At 40.3% G+C, this 14,927-nt stretch overlaps 1 pseudogene; it reads left to right on the top strand.

The window, feature by feature from the left end:
- The first annotated feature begins 1,185 nt into the window (after positions 1–1,185).
- Positions 1,186–14,685, top strand: LOC105479565 (protein RCC2-like; annotated as a pseudogene).
- Positions 14,686–14,927: the final 242 nt, after the last annotated feature.

The following is a 14,927-nucleotide window of genomic DNA, read 5'->3' on the forward strand; positions in this document are numbered from 1 at the left end:
GCTTTTCTAAGCAAGATGCAAAAATCCAGGAACCATGAAGGAGAGATGGATAAATGTCTGCCCACCATAATGCCACAAAGTCAAAAGACAAACTGGGGGAAATATTTGCATTATAATAGCAAAGGGAAAAATTTTCCTAATTGACAGAAAAATACAATTTACATTAAGTAGTATAAATGGCACTCGCTACTGAAATTTAAGAGTTATAAGACCACATTTCTCCCCTAGTAGTTTGGCAAATGTAGAAAAGTTTGGCTGTACACATCACATTGGTGAGAACAATTCCTCCTATGCTGTTGCCAGGAGTATAAGTTGAAGTGGCCTTTTTAGGAGGCAATTTGACAATGTTTATCAGAGTTTTAAGTGCACATACCTTCTGACCCGGCAATACTGCTTCTGGAAATGTATCCAACAAGAATGTGTGCTAACCTAGAACAATTTTCCTGGAAAAATAATATTCCCCTCGTCAGACCCATATTGCTTTGCCAACCAAAGCCCCAAGTAGTAAAATAACATTGCCTTGGGGAAGAAACAGAGGGAAATGCAGAGCATAAGGAAGATGTCCTTGGTTTCAAGATGGCCAGGATGCTGGTCAAGCTGAGCTGGAGTCTAGACCAAGTATACAGTTTGTGAACTTAATTCCATACAGAGAGCTGGTCTAGAAGTTACTTGGGACACTGTATTTCCTTTTTATTTTTTTTCTTTTTCTTTCTTTCTTTCTTTCTTTTTTTTTTTTTTTTTTTTTTTTTGAGGTGGAGTCTTGCTCTGTCGCCCAGGCTGGAGTGCAGCGTCGCAATCTCAGCTCACTGCAAGCCCTGCCTCCTGGGTTCACGCCATTCTCCTGCCTCAGTCTCCGGAGTAGCTGGGACTACAGGTGCCTGCCACCACACCCTGCTAATTTCTTTTTTATTTGTAGTAGAGAAGGGGGTTTCACCATGTTAGCCAGGATGGTCTCGATCTCCTGACCTTGTGATCCACCCGCCTCAGCCTCCCAAAGTGCCTGGGATGACAGGGGACACTGTATTTCCATATAGAGGGAGGGGATCCCTATCACACTGAATCCTCTTGGAAACAGTGGCATTTGAGACACTCTAGGATTCTTCCTTTATGTTTTGCTCTTTCCCCTTTGAATCTCATGTTCCCTGCTCCTCCAGGATGATGTGGCCTTCACTTCCTCTTGGGACCATGGCTCCCTTCAAGTATGGCAGGCAGTTCTCCAAGCACACTCCCACCGCTCCAGTCCTCTGTATCTTCCATCCTCAGCAAGATGCTGGGCCCTGTTAGTCCTATATCAAGGTAGCTGCTCCACTCCCTCCCGCTCTGGAATTCTTAGGCCCTTGCACCCTCTTGCCCAGGAGTGTTTTCCTTTTTAGTTCACATTTGTCTCAGCCACATACAAATGGGAGCTGCAAGCACTTGGAATGAAGCCACTGTTGATATGTCCATTAAATCCTAAGGCCCCCAAGAGGCCCAGGGAGGCTCTTGCTTCACCAGCTTCTCCTCGAACATTGCCTCTCCTCAACTTTTTAAAAATGTCTTATTATTGTTAATAAGCAATTCATTTACATGATTCAAAAGTCAATACTGTAAGTAATGTGTACATGAGAAGTCTTAGTTCCACCTCTGTCTCATTTTATTCATTTTCTGTTCTTCTAATGGTTCTTGATATGAATGTGCGTGTGTATACATACAAATAAAGTAAGTCATAACACAGATTATGCTAAATTTTATTCCCCTTTCTTACCCCCAAAATGTTTGAATATGATATAAACTATACTCCACCTTGGTTTTTTGCACTTAAAAATATCTGGTCATATATATTTTTAAAATTTTAATTGTGGTAAATAGAACATAAAATGTACCACATTAATCATCTTTAAATGTACAGCTCAGTGGTATTAATTCCATCCACATGATTGTGCAACCATCATCACCATCTATCTTCGTAACTCTTTCATCTTGCAAAACTGAAACTCTGTACCCAGTGAACAATAACTCCACATGTTCTCTTCCCCACAACCTCTGGCAACCACCATTTACTTTCTATCTCTATCGATTTGACTCCTGTAAGTACATATATAAGTAGGATCATACAGTATTTGTCTTTTTGCGACTGGCTTAGCATAAAGTACTTGAGACTCATCCATGTTATAGCACCTGTCAGAATTTTCTTCCTTTTGAAGGTTGAATATTCGGTTGTATGTATATGGCCACACTTTCTTTATCCATTCATCTATCAATAGATATTTGGGTTACTTCCACCTCTTGGCTATTATGAATAATGCTGATGTAAACATGGGCGCACAAGTATTTCTGAAACCTTTCTTTGAGTTCTTTTGGATATCTACTCAGAAGTAAAATTGTTGGCTTATATGATAAATCTTTTTAAAAATGTTTTGAAGAACCTCCATACTGTTTTCCATAGTGGTGGCTGTATCATTTTATATTCCCGCCAATGGTGCACAAGTTTTCAAAAATAGCACTAGTTATTTTCTGGATTTTTTGGTTTGGTTTGTTTCATTTTTGATAGTATCCATCCTAATGGGTGTGAGGTTTCATTGTGGGTTTGATTTGTATTTCTCTAGAGATGACTGATATTAAGAATCTTTTCATGTGCTTGTTGACCATTTTGTCCTTAGCCTTTGCCTATTACAGACCTTGAATAACTTGCCAGCTTCAACAGTAACAGAAACATTTGGGCCCCCTTCTGTAGGCCACTTGTCTATTTGTGGTAGGGGAATATACCAGTAATATTTCATTTCCCTACTTCTTTCTGCTGAATGTGTAAAATCTTCATCTGCTTCTGAGGTTAGTTCTTGCCATTTCTACAAGCTGTAAAGACACTGCTGAATCATGGTGTCTTCACTACCTTAACTCTCTTTACTTTCTGTCTGACACATTCCTCCAGATTCCTCCCTAGAGAGGGAGAGACAAGTCAGTAAGTTCTGGGCCTCTTGAAGACATCCATTGTTTAAACAAACCCTGTCAAAGAAAGGTTCGCTAATCAGGCCTAGTTCTTTTGCTATCCTTCTGCTTCTCCTCTGCCAGGCTTCACCTGCATCTTCCACTGGAGGATGTTTGTTGGGCATATTCCCCTGTAGATGATCAGTACTTCCACTTTCACCAGCTCTTGCATTCTGAAATTACCTAATCAGGCTCCAGATAATTCGTGCTAATCTTTTCTATCTTCCTTTCTGAATATCCCTACATCAGTGGTTCTCAGCTTTGGCTGTAGATTGGCATTGGCTGGGTAGATTTTTTTAAAGACTGATGTCTAGGCCTTACCCCCAGAGACTTTTACTTAATTGATTTAATTGTAGCCAGAGCATGGGGATTCTAATGTGCAGCCAGTGTTGAGAACTACTGACCTAAATTTTTGGAAAAATTAATCTTATTAATGAATGATATTAATAAATATTACTCTCTATTATAACTTAAAAGGCTCACCTCAATAGTATCCTAGATTGGGCTATCTCTGGGGTAATCACCACAGTTAGTTCTCTAAGGTTTTACCCTCTGTTAATTATTGTTTGCACTTCAGGCTCTAATCCAATCACAAAGCCCCTTTCCTTATTACAGCTGTGAAAGCAATGTGTCTCTCTTTTTACCCTTCATATTTCTCTAGCCTGTCAGGAACAGGGTAGAAGAAAATATCTTCCCTACTTCACCCTCAAACGCCTTCTACAAGGAGGAATACACATTGGCAAATATTTGGTTCAAGGTTTGTTGGAAAGCCTTTGGAGGCTGATTTCTGTAATTCTAGAATTCTACTAAAAATTATCTAAAGATATGCCAGCTGGTGAATGCTGTGTTAAAGATACATATGCAGCTGGAGAGGCAAGTAATTATGAGACTAGCAGCAAAATGAGTAGAAACAATAGTCGGGAAGATTAGCAATTTAAACTGCATAGAAACTAAGTCAGTTTATCTCTTTGGAAACTTCAGAACCCTTTGCTTTTAGGTCAACTTATGGAATCACTCTCATTACGTACCACTTCTACAATCTGTGACTGGTGGAATTCTCATTCCTTAAACTCAAGATGCTATCGAAAGTCATCCAATTATTCTACTATGAAGAGGTAAACATAGTAAACATTTTCCCTTGATGCCAGTTAGGGTTTGTGTAGATCTGCTTAGGAGAAAGACCTTTTCTCCAATGACTTCAATCTGTAGTCCTGTGAGCTGCTTGGTGAAAATTGTCTCAAGTCCCAACAGTGGGGCTGCTTCATGTTGTTTGGGTCATACAAAGACAGGAGGTGTGGTAACGGATAAGCCTCTAAGCAAGAAGTCATAGGGCTAGACCTTACCAAGGAGTCAGAAGTCTACACGGTTTGGTATAAATTGCAATTTATCAAGTGCAATTAACTTGCTATAACTGGAGCCCTTCAACTTCCTGGAAGGAGCAAAGGATTATCATAACCTACCTAGTTCACAGACCCTGCCATGCCTTTGTGAGGCTTTTCTTAGTGCCCTAACCTCTTAGTTACCTAACCTTATCAGTTTACTGTTTAACTCTTCATAGTAGAATAATTGGATGATTTTCAACAACATATTGAGTAGTTTTCTAAGAATCCCGTTGATAAGCTTATCTATTGCTGTCCACCTGCCAGCCTTTCTGTCTACTCATGAATTGATCATCACTATGCCTAATGGGCAACCCCAACTCTGCAGGTTAGATACACTCAGGTGCTTACCTGTGTGGCCCCAGACATTGAGTTCCTGCCTCCAACTGAGCTTCTTCCCAGGTCATATCACTGTGTGTTGTTCCTCAGTACCTACCTGATTTTAATGAGTCAGCCTCGTCTCAGGCCTCAGCCTTACCTGGCCTCATCCTGCTGTAGATCTACAGTTCATGCCTGACTTCAGTGGTGGTAAAGATCATCAGTGTGCAGCAAGACTTTAGAGTGCAGGTTCAAATTATGCTCTGCTACCTGCTAACAGTGAGGTTTTCCCAAGCCTCATTTTCCTCAGGCACAAAAATTGAGAATGAACAGTAATTACCTCATGGAATTGCTATGAGGTTTAAATGAAACAGTCCATGGAAAGCACTTAGCACAATGCCTAACATATTGTGAGTGCTCAATAAATACAATAAATGTTGTCTGCATTATTTCGGTTGCAAGAAACATAAACCAACTCAGTTTAGTTCAAGAAACAATGGAACTTGTTGAAAAGCCACAGAGAAACTTCACAGAAGCCAGTTTCTATGTAGTAAGGACAGATGGATGTCCAGGAAATGGGAAGTCAGAGACAACCACTCCCTGACTCTCTGATTCTGACTCTATCTCTCTGTCATTTCTGCTTCTTGCTGCCTGTTGACTTCTCTCTACTGATTCTCTGAGTACCTTTTTTCTCAGCTTACTCACATCCTGTGGCAGACTGCTAGTCATTCTCCAATATCCATTTTTTTTTCTTCCTTTAACAATAGAGCCCTTTCATTTAGTTGGATACGTGGCCTCCTTGCCAAACATTATATTTTCTGGACTCCCTTGCAGCTAGGTGTGGCCACTCAATCAAGTTCTGGGTTCATGAACACGTGGTGTATGTAACTTTGTCGTCATAGGAAAGGGCAGCCTCCTTCTGCATCCTTTTGACTGCAACATAAGTATGGTAGTAAGCTATTTTGGACTGTGCCACCCTAACAGTGAGTAGGCCAGAAGCCTAGGTCCCCACCAATGGGAAATTGCTATGTCAAGTCTGGGCTTGAGAAAAACAATATTTCCTACCTTTTTTTTTTTTTTTTTTTTTTTTTTTTTGAGACGGAGTCTTGCTCTGTCACCCAGGCTGGAGTGCAGTGGCCGGATCTCAGCTCACTGCAAGCTCCGCCTCCCAGGTTCACGCCATTCTCCTGCCTCAGCCTCCCGAGTAGCTGGGACTACAGGCGCCCGCCAGCTCGCCCGGCTAGTTTTTTGTATTTTTTAGTAGAGACGGGGTTTCACCGTGTTAGCCAGGATGGTCTCGATCTCCTGACCTCGTGATCCGCCCGTCTCGGCCTCCCAATATTTCCTACCTTTTTTCGGGCATTTTATTTTGTCTTTAATACAGTGGTTGAATCTGTGTCCTAACAGATGAATCATTTACTCTCAGGGGCTTGGGTAGATTTGCCCTCTCTTGGTCCCAAATCACTATCACAAACACTCATCATTGTCCAACCGACCCAAATACTTAGTTTTCATTTCCAAATTCTGATGAGAAGGAATTTAATTGCCCAAGCTCAGGTCAAGTATCTAGCCTGGTCTAATCATCTATAACTGAAAATAACTGGGGTTTTGGGTTTGAGTAGTGAGGAGGCAAGTCACATGGTACAGACGGCTCCCCCAGCCAAAGACTATCAGTGTTGTAGGTTCACTGATAGTAGGATATAGAAGAGATAATGATTACTGGCTTGCCTAAACCCGTGAGGTGTTATATTATACAAATACATAGAAAATAAGCTTTTGTTAGTTTTTTTATATAAAAGCTTCTAACATATGTTGTGGATCAGTACAGATTCCAGGCAAAGCCCCAGAACCCCAGAACCCTCTACTTCTGTAGGACTACCTGATAGTCACTGAATAAAATGAACATCCTGCACATATAAACATCCTGAATCATCAAAATATGCTTCAAATATGTTTATTTATTGAGTTGATGAAGCCTAAAAAGTGCACTTATAGATTTTACAAACATTTCTAGCCCAATATTTTATCTAAATTAATCAGAAAACTCAACTTATTCAGTTACTTTATACTCTGCAAACTTAGGTTACCCAAGATGTTATCGGTGAAGTTGTTTAGCTATGACATTGTCAAAACCTTTTTATGATATGTAACTAAACTGCTTGCAATTTGTACATTTTACTTCCATAATTTCATACTTAGGTTAAAGTGTCATACTTAAATTATAGATCAATGTCAAGGAATAATGTGAGATTATTGGAGATATAGTCTCTGAGATGTTCCTTGTCAGTGAAGCCATTTGATTTCTACCAAGCCTATACAGCAGCTTTTCCAAAGGTGCGTTCTGCAAACCACTGGTACTCATGGATATTCTGGGACAAAAGGAATTCCATTATAAAATAAATTTGGAAAAGATGCTGCAAGTTATATTTCCCTGTTGGAGTCTCATAATGCTATGCATAATGAAGGCACTGAGATGTCCAGCTGAACCAAAACGTGACATTTGTCCTCCCATTTTTCCTCAAAATTTTATACCTTGGAAAATGCTGTGTGCACGTGTGTACTACAACGGGCAGGGCAAATGCAACAATGAGGCTATGGGCAGAATTTTAAGAAACAGGCCAAAGTAGCTTAAGCAGGGATGAGGTTGCTCAAGAAAGACAAACTTTTAAGCCATAAGGACTATATACATGTCTAAATGAGCTAAAAAGTGCGAAGAGACATATATTTTAATTTTACCACCAGGGCTATGGCCCTGCCTAAAAACACAGACATTTGTCTAGTACTTTATCATTTACAGGGCAACTATAGATGTATGTAAATTACACTTAATCCTCATATTAACCTCATGATATGAAGTGTTATTCTATTTTTTAAGTGAGAGAGGTAAATATTAGAGTGGTTAGGGACTGGGCCTAGGACATGAGGACACACAGCAAGGAAAAGATAAAGGTGAGATTACTCGGCAAAAGAAAGACTATCTTTAAATAAGTTTGGAGAGGCTCAATACACCATAGATCATTGACCATTCTAAACTGTTGTCAGCAGAAAAACTCCTCGGCCTTAGATATCCCCAAACCTATTTGCTTGCAACATGTTTGTTTAAGGTTATTTTTTTCCCCACATTAATTTTCTATCAACTTTCTAGGGAACATACTTCGAAAATGGCTGCTCTGGATCATTGATTTCTTACCAGCCAAAGACAAGAATTATCATGGCCAGGAACTTCCCATAAATCATGGCCTATTAGTCAGACATTCCTGGAACTGGATTAAGGTTTACCTTTGTGGTTTATATAAAGAACACCCTTGCCAAGTAATTAATATGTCCTGATCTCCTTCCCCACTGCAATTTGCCCAAATTACTCGGGTGTGACTTAGCTTATAGAGGTTTTTCTCTTGTGCGTGGTTTCCAAGAATGGAGGCAGGTTGGTGCCTGTGTTACGGGTTGCTTAAAACATTTGGAATCTTATTTACCTTCTGAAAAATAAATGGGAAGCATGGGTCAAACTTTAAAAATGAATACTCCAGATGAAAAGAAACTGATAACCATACCCAGATGTTAATTTAGTGACTGCATCTCATGTGATGCCATGGCAATGGCAAATTCCAGTGTTTGGTGGACCAGTGTGGGGAATGTTTAAAGACTTCCCGACTCCAGTTAAAAGCCAAGAGTTGTTTGTTGGGAAGGTCTTGCAAGGTCTTTCAGTTGCCATTTTTAAGTAGACCAATCTCCCGCCAGTCTATACAAGTTATTACAAACACATCGAAGGATTACTCCAGGAGGGGTACCTAAGAGTATATTATAAAAACGCAAAAACACAAAGACATACAAGCTACAATCTTCACCTTAAAAGCATTTTTGGAGGGAAAAGTTGATGTCATTTAAATGATTTCGATTTAAACTTTCCTCTAATGCATATTCATTCTGGGTGACTAACTGGAGAAAAGAGGGGCAACTTTGAGGGAATAGTTATACCCTCAATCTTTTAAATGTTTTAAAATTAAAATCCACAGATCCATTATTTCTTCTGTTCTTTTTATGTTTTCTCTCCCATTCATAGTTGACATAGATAGTATGACATATTATTAAGTCTGTCAGCTTCTGTGAGCCTCAGTTTTCTCACACCTAAAATGAGAGGATTGGGCCAGAAACTTTAAGGTTTCCTTGGATCTATGATTTTAGCGTAGTGCCTGGCCATGGTAGATACTGGATAAATAATTGTTGAATAATTCTGTATACTTAGTCACATATTTTGACCTCTACCAAATACAATAGTTCTGCTATCTGGCAGACCCAAGTTAATACCTTGGCTCCACAATTTATTAGTTCTGTGAACTTGAGCAAATTACCCTTCCTAAGGCTTTTTGGCCACATCTATTTTATGGAAAAAAAGTGCTCACCTCATTAGGTTAGTAGAGGATGAGATGAGTTGGCCTCCACCACCCTCAGGGCAATGCCTTTGATACAGCAAGCATGCAACAAATAGTTGCTGGTATTACCATATTAATAGATGCTTATAAGAAATAAGTATCAGTAACAGTAGGTCCTCGGGAATTTCCAGACAGAAATTTCCACAGAGCTAGAACCGTTCTCTTTATGGGTTCTTGTCTGCCTCAGATGGCATCCATTACAGTGGGGAATGTGTTCATAGTCAGAAAGTTTTGCTATCTCCATGCTCCTAGTTCCTAGAAAATCACTTGCCTCATTGTGAATGTTCCCAAGTTCTTCATCTCCAGCCCACCTTCTCCATCTCCACCCCACAGTTTCTGCCCTACCATCATCTGGCTGACTCCTGTACTTTCCATTCTTGCCAGCTTTGTAACCTGCCCTTTCCTGGTCAGGGCACTTTCCTGATCATGCCTATGCTCTGTCCCTCTTCTCAGGCTCTCCCACTGAATGTGAGTTGCTTGACCATTTTGATGTTGACTATTTTATTCACCACTCCATCCCAAGAACCTAAGCACATAACAGGTGGCCAACAACTATTTGCCAAATAAACAAACAAGGTATTCATTGCTGTTGCTGCTTTTAAGACAACTTGGTTTCAGATGAATGCTTCAAAATACTAAGATAGCCAAGTCTCAGGTCTTCTCAGTGTTAGATAAGTTCCAGGATGTGGATTATCCAAAGACTATGTAGTGAACTCTATAGCACCCTTCACGCTTATGTTTGAAAACGGTTGCCATTTTAAGGATTCAAAAAATGAAGCTACATTTTATATTATGGCTCAGAAAGAAATGGTCAGGTTTTTCATTTCTCCATAATTTTCTACACCCTTTATCAGATATGGCACATCAGTAGTCCTCTCCAACAAATGCATAGCCTATCTGTTTTTATCATGTCATCAAAGAACTAGAGGTTGGATAAGCATTTGAACTTCAATGGCTTGCTTCTTGCGTTGTAAAGTAACCACTTAGGTGCAACTTAAGTTTATTCTGTATCGTTTATAAACCAACAAGACGATGAAATGTCCCGAGGCTGCAAAAAGTAGCTGAGAGTAAACTGTAAGACAGATCTGTTTTAAAATACAGGGTCTTCCTTCCCTTTGACAAGGAGAAGAAATTTCATCTATCTGTAAGTCTGGCTCTTATGGTTGTTAAAACTGATGCAGGGATGACCTCCATATTTATTTCATTAAAATCCCCTGAAACTTCTTTTAATATCTGTGTCTTAAAAAGTTTCACTCTTTGGAGATTACATTACGAAGTAAATTTTATTTGAAAGCTAATTCCAAAAGAACACATTTTGGCTTGGCTCATCTTCAATGTAATAAATAATCTAAAAAGAATCACTAATGTCATATTTTCAGATGTTATTATCAAGATAATATATAAGTAGAATTTTTCAAAACTACTATAAGTGGTCAAGATAATGTTTATGCAGTGGTCAAATTTAATTTAAGCTAGAGGTCTACGCAACAGTCTGAATGGTATTGTGAACTTAGAAATAACAGTAGAGATCTTCTCCAGGAGCAATGACTGAATTTATTCACTCTTTGGTAAGTGGTTTCTTCGTGTTGGGCATTGCCTTGTGCTCATGATGTACAATTCATTCATTGATTTATAAATGCTTTCAAAAATATGCCTTGAATATAGACATGCCAGGCACAATTCTAGATGCTGCTGATGAACAAGTCACACATGGTCCCTGCCACTAAGTAGCTTACATTATGTGATGGAGGGAGTTGTAAAATATAGACATAGAAGAAACATGTGCTTCAGACTAATCTTCTTCAAAGAGCAACCCTAAGATAAATAGCAAACTTTTCAACAAAAATTAAGAAAGCAGAAGTTAATGGAATGATATTTTTAAATGCTAAAAGAAAAAAAAACCCTGCTAGTCTAGAATTCTATATTCTAAAATAATTTTCAAAAATTAGAGCAAACCAAAGGCATTTTCAGTCAATTAAAAGTTGAGCAAAGTTGTCATTAGCAGACCTGCAATACAAGAATTATTAATGTAAGTTCTCCAGGTTGAAAGACAATGACCCCAAATATCTGATAGAAGAAAAGAAGGTTCTCCAGGATGTTTATATATATATATATATATATATAATTTTATATATTATTTACATTATATATTTTGTATATGTAATATATATTATATATTAATAATATATTTTTTTTTTTGAGACAGGGTTTTGCTCTGTCTCCTAGGCTGGAGTGCAGAGGCATGACCATAACTCACTACAGCTTTAATATCTCAGGCTCAAGCAATCCTCCTGCCTCAGCCTCCCTAGTAGCTGGGACTACAGGCATGTATCATCACACCCAACTAATTTATTTTTATTTTTATTTTTTGTTTTAGTATTTAGTACAGATGAGGTTTCACTATGTTGCCCAGGCAAGTCTTGAACTCCCAAACTCAAGTGTTTTTCCCTCCTTGGCCACTGAAAGTGCTGAGGTTACAGATATGAGTCACTGTCTTGCCCCCATATTTAAAATAAATTTTTATTTTATCTTTTACATTCTTTAAAGCAGCAACAGCAATCATGTCGTGTAGGGTTTGTGTCATTTGTGAATGTAAAATATTAAAAACAATATCACAAAGGCAGGAGGAAAGTAAATGGAGCTAAACTATTTTGAAGTTTTTGCACTACTCATGAAGTGGTGAAACTACTAATTTAAGGTAAATTATACTTAGTCTGGAATGAGATGCATATTACAATCATTAAATTATGTTTTATATTCACTAGAAATATAATTCAAAAATGTTTAAGAACTAACGGAAAAAGCAAAATGGAATGCTAAAAAATACTTCACTAATTAAACAGAAGTCAAGAAAGCATCATCAAAGGAACAAAAAACAGATGATTTAATAGAGACGAAAAGCAAAATAGTAGATTTATACCCAAATATATTAGTAATTACATTAAATGTAAGCGGATTAAATACTATAATTGAAAAACCAAGCTTGCCAGAGTGAATTTTAAAAATTATCCCAAATAATTCCTGCTTGTAAGACACACATTAAATCTAAGGACACAGATACGGTGAAAGTCAAAGGATGGTAAACTTATACCATGCAAACACTAACCAAAGGAAAGCTGGCACAGCTATGTTACAAACGGACAAAGTATACTTTAAGACAAAGAGTAATACTAGATATATAGAGAGTGACATTTCATGATAAAAAGGGTCAGTTCAACAGGAAAACACAATTCTAAATGTATATGCATCTAATAATATATCTCTAAAACAAGAATTGTTTAAACTAGAAAAATTCACAATCATACATATAGATTTAAAACTATCTCCCTCTGTAACTGATAAAATAAGAAGACAAAAAGGCAGTATCCCAAAACTGCAGCATATATTCTTTTTCAATCAGACCTGGCAAAACCCATCAGCCTTAGATGATGAGAGGGCACTTTGACTGAAGTATTGATATTAAACCAAATTAAAGTCACCTGAATTATGATAATATATTCTGGAAGTAACATAGGCACTCTGTTAAGCCTAGGGAAATCCATAAAAATGAGGTGCAGCCTTTTCCTTCAATGAACTCATACTTTAATAATAATAATAATGATAACCAGGGTTTACACAGCAGTTTTTGCGTGCAAGCAACTATTTCAAATGCTTTATTTGTATTAATTCCCCCAAGAACCCAGTGAGGTGGATTATTATCTCCCATTTCACAGATGACAAAACCGAGGCACTGAGAAGCCAATCACTTCATCAAAGGTCAACCCGGCTAATAAGTGCTAGATCTGGGATTTGAACCCAGGGTTCTGGCGCTTTCCCATGTTCTTATTTCTGTTAGCCCTCTTTGAGAGTGAGCACTTCTTTCCTTACCAGGATTTAGGGTTCGGTAGAAGTACTTTGGAAAGCGTATCTGGTGAGTGGGCTGAAGCCCTCGTCTGCGCCGGGAAAAAAAAAAAAAAAGCCCTCAGATCCGTCTTTTAGTTGCTTCTCTTCGTTTTTTCTCTCCGGTTTCTCATCACTCCAACCAGCCGCGACCAGGCCCAGGAAGAAGGCGGCGGCGGCGGCCTGGGAGGAGCCGAGCTCGGGCAACTGCACAGACCGCGCCAGGCCCAGGAAGCGCGGCGGCCCAGCGGGCAGGAAGCGCCAGAGGCCCGAGCTCTGCAGTAGCGGCAGTGGCAAGCTCGCGGGGCGCCAAGGAGCGAGTCAAACTTGAAGGGTCAAAGTGTAATGGGCAGCTTTTGATTTTGGGGGCAACCAACTGGGACATGATTGGTGAAAAGGAGTGCCTAAACAGCAAGCTGCTTACCGCAATTTCGGCCAGAATGTGTGGGGGCCCCACAGGTATGGGTGCCTGGCGGGGGTCCGGGTGCCGACAGTGGTCTAGGGTTCCTGTGCTGCGCACAGCCTCCTCATCACCACTGAAGGGAAGCTGTGGAAACGAGAAGGGGCAGCTGGGACATGGCGACACCAAGAGAATAGAGACCTCCAGACTCATTGAGGGTTTCTGCCATGAAGTTATCATGTCTGCAGCATGTGGGCGGAACCACACCTTGGCCTTGACAGAAACGGGCTCCGTGTTTGCGTTTGGGGGGAACAAGATGGGGCAGCTGGGCCTTGCCAATCGGACAGACTCTGTCCGCAGCCCCGTGTAGATAATGTATAACGGCTGGCATTTACTAAAATGGCCTGTGGGGCTGAATTCAGTATGATAATGGACTGAAAAGGAAACCTCTATTCTTTTGGGTGGCCTGAATATGGTCAGCTGGGACACAACTCGGATGGGAAGTTCATCTCCCCAGCACAGCGGATAGAGTACGACTGCGAACTGGTACCCCCGCGAGTGGCCATCTTCATCGAGAAGACAGATTCTGCCTGTACCAAAAGGTGGTTGTGCGAGACGTGGCCTGTGGTGCTAACCACACGCTGGTCCTGGACTCCCAGAAGCGAGTCTTCACCTAGGGCTTCGGTAGCTATGCCCGGCTGGGCCACGCAGAGCAGAAGGACGAGATGGTCCCCCACTTGGTGAAGCTGTTTGACTTCCCTGGGCGTGGGGTGCCCCAGATCTATGCTGGTTACATCTGCTCCTTGGCCCTCAGTGAAGTGGGTGGTCTGTTTTTCTGGGGGGCCACCAACACCTGCCGTGAATCTGCCATGTACCCGAAAGCAGTGCAGGACCTCTGTGGCTGGAGAATCTGGAGCCTGGCTTGTGGGAAGAGCAGCATCATTGTGGCCGCCGATGAGAGCACCATCAGCTGGGGCCCAACACCGATCTTCGGGGAACTGGTCTACGGAGACCACAAGTCTTCCACTGCAGCCCAGGAGGTGAAGACTCCGGATGACGTTTTCTCAGAGAAGGTCGCCATGGGCTACTCACACTCCTTGGTGATAGCAAGAGACGAAAGTGAGACCGAGAAAGAAAAGATCAAGAAACTGCCATAATACAACCCCGACCCCTCTGGATGCTCCCGGAGACTCCTCCGACTCCACACCTCTCGCGGCAGCTGTCGTTTCCATATGCACTGGGACGTGAAGTCAAACAAGGAATTTAAAAAAGCAAAAGTTGACCGAAGATGCATTTTTGTTTGGACTCTCTGAGGTTCCGTTTTACAAGTGATCCAACCTTACCTTCTTTTTTTTTTCTGTATGTTTTCCAAAGTACGTTTTTTCCCCTTGATGTCGATTTAAAATACTTGCTAATAGTTGACTTATTCCTACAAAAGAGGCAGAAACTTTGAGCAATGTAGGTTTTTTTAAAAGCTTTTTCTTTCTTCCTCTCCTGAATACACTCCCCAAAACACCCCTTTCCAATTATAATTAGCATTGCGATCCAAGCAGATGC

This window comes from Macaca nemestrina, chromosome 5, assembly GCF_043159975.1.
Source record: "Macaca nemestrina isolate mMacNem1 chromosome 5, mMacNem.hap1, whole genome shotgun sequence".
NCBI lineage: Eukaryota > Metazoa > Chordata > Mammalia > Primates > Cercopithecidae > Macaca > Macaca nemestrina.